Raw genomic sequence first — 2237 nt, forward strand, 5'->3', positions numbered from 1 at the left:
TGACACTCCACCTATCCTTAGTCATTTTTGTATCATTTTTATTGCCTGTTTCAAGACCCTGAACCTTAGTTTATTACATTTGGAAGAATGTCACCAAGACAGATAAAATAGATAATAATTTTCTGATTGTGGTTAGCTTTGTAATATATGGGCATTTCACTAAGTTATTTCATATTTCTCTATCCCTTGCTAATCAAATGTCACTTGTGACTTCTGGGTGGGTTACAAGAATATAACTTAAAAACTGATGTACTTAGTTTTGAAAGAAAAAAAGTCTAAAATATTTCTGAATTAGTGGACACATTTTTGCACATCTCCAATTTGGATCGGGTAATAAATGGGAAATACAAAGCTGAGATAAGATGAGATATTTTCCTTTGAGAACCTTCTCAGTCTATGCAGAGAAGGCTGGGCAGGATTTTGGTTTAGCTTAGCCTCCAAGTAGCTATCCACTTTTGATTTTCTGATTTTCATCTTCATCATTCATAAAATTAGATTATTGGACTGGATTGCCTCTTAGTTCTTCATAGCTATTAAATTCTATAATCAGAAATCACAGTTTCAAAAGAGAAAACAGGAACATTTGCATTAGATCTATAGAAAATCCTTTTTCAGTAAACCCCATGGGATAGCCGAATTATTCCTTAAGCTAAACATGGTCCTTTTGAATACTGCTTGAAGGAAATGGGTCATCATCTAAGGTTTTAGAAATGAGAATATTTTTGTTGTGACAGTGCTAAGTTTTGTGGACTTTGACCCAGCTCAGTTTCTAACTGGCTGTGTGAATTGGGGCAATTCTAGCACCTAAGGTGGGCCAACATCATGAATTTTCTGATGTGATGTAAGGTGATGAAGCTTGACATTAATCAAAACACAGGACAACGACAACAAAAATTTATTGAAATACATTTTTCCACAAAAGATGCTTAAGTTGTTGAAAGTATCAAGTTCCTAAATCTCATGGTTCATGTTGCATAATTTGGAAACTTGCCTTGTAAGACCTGACTCTGAAAGACTTTTAAGTCATCTTCTAAGTCACTGGCTCTCACAATGTGATCTGGGAACCCTGGGAGTCCCAAGACTCTTTCAGGGAGTCCATGAAGTCAAAGCTATTTTTTATAATAACACTAAGATGTTATTTGCCTTTTTTATTCTTGTTCTCTCACAAGAGTACAGTGGAATTTTCCCGAGGTTTCAGGGCACATGACACTATTTATAATGAAATGTACTGATATTTGGAAGATCTGTAGAACTAAGTGAATTCAAATATTCTCTGAATAACCAATGTGTGATGTTGCAAAATTATGCATGGATAAAGAATTCTTTCACACTTATCTGGCAGGGGAGATACCATGATTACAAAGGTGGTTTTCCCAAGGCGAGGCTTATCCATTGAACTTTGGATGTGCTGACCCCTGCGATTTTCCCAAATGTGGGAAACTCAACTGCATAATTTGTGGTAGCCGGGAATTGTGTTTGCACTTTCCCCTTATAAAAAATATTCATTTTCCTTAAAAAAAAAAAAGAATTATTTCAAAGTGGAAAAAAGACCAGTGGATTTTAATGTGGCAGAATATGAAAAATTTCTTGATATGGTTTCAGATTTCACTTTGCAGCTAACCTTTGAGAAACTACTACTTGTTGAGTTTTGGCATAGTATCAAAGAATATCACAATTATCTGAAAAAAATTCTTTAAAAAATCCTTCCTTTCCAACTACATATGTGTAAGTGCGGATTTTCTTCAAATACTTAAATTAAAATAACATAGCAATGGATTGTAAGCAAAAAGAGGTATAAAAATCCAGCTGTGTTTTATTGAGCCAGACATTAAAATGATTTTAAAAATGTAAAGTAATGCTCCGTCACAAAAATTTTTTTGTTTGAGAGAACATAGTAATTGTTTTCATAAAATAAATTATTTATTTTAATATTTAATGGATTTATGTTATTTAAAATAAGCTAATGAATGAAAAATTTAAGACTTTTAATTTTAATTTCTAATATGGTAAATATTAATAAACAATTCGCATGAACAAACTCTTTGAGGTCCTCAATAATTTTTACCTGCATAAGGATCCTGAGACCAAAAGTTTTGAGAATTGCTACTCTAAGTCAATTATATTCCTAAAGACCTATTTGCTGCCATTGTGAACTTTTAAGAAAATATACTCCAGGCCCTGAAGACAATTTCCAGGTAGAACTTCTGAAAATGTTTTGAGATATGGCACATCAATAG

At 32.9% G+C, this 2237-nt stretch overlaps 1 non-coding gene across 1 annotated transcript; it reads left to right on the forward strand.

The window, feature by feature from the left end:
- Positions 1–1327: 1327 nt before the first annotated feature.
- Positions 1328–1491, forward strand: LOC116642681. The gene has a single exon (XR_004301370.1). It is a non-coding gene; the product is annotated as a U1 spliceosomal RNA (small nuclear RNA).
- Positions 1492–2237: the final 746 nt, after the last annotated feature.

The sequence above is a fragment of the Phoca vitulina genome, unplaced genomic scaffold (assembly GCF_004348235.1).
Source record: "Phoca vitulina isolate PV1807 unplaced genomic scaffold, GSC_HSeal_1.0 scaffold23, whole genome shotgun sequence".
Taxonomy (NCBI): domain Eukaryota; kingdom Metazoa; phylum Chordata; class Mammalia; order Carnivora; family Phocidae; genus Phoca; species Phoca vitulina.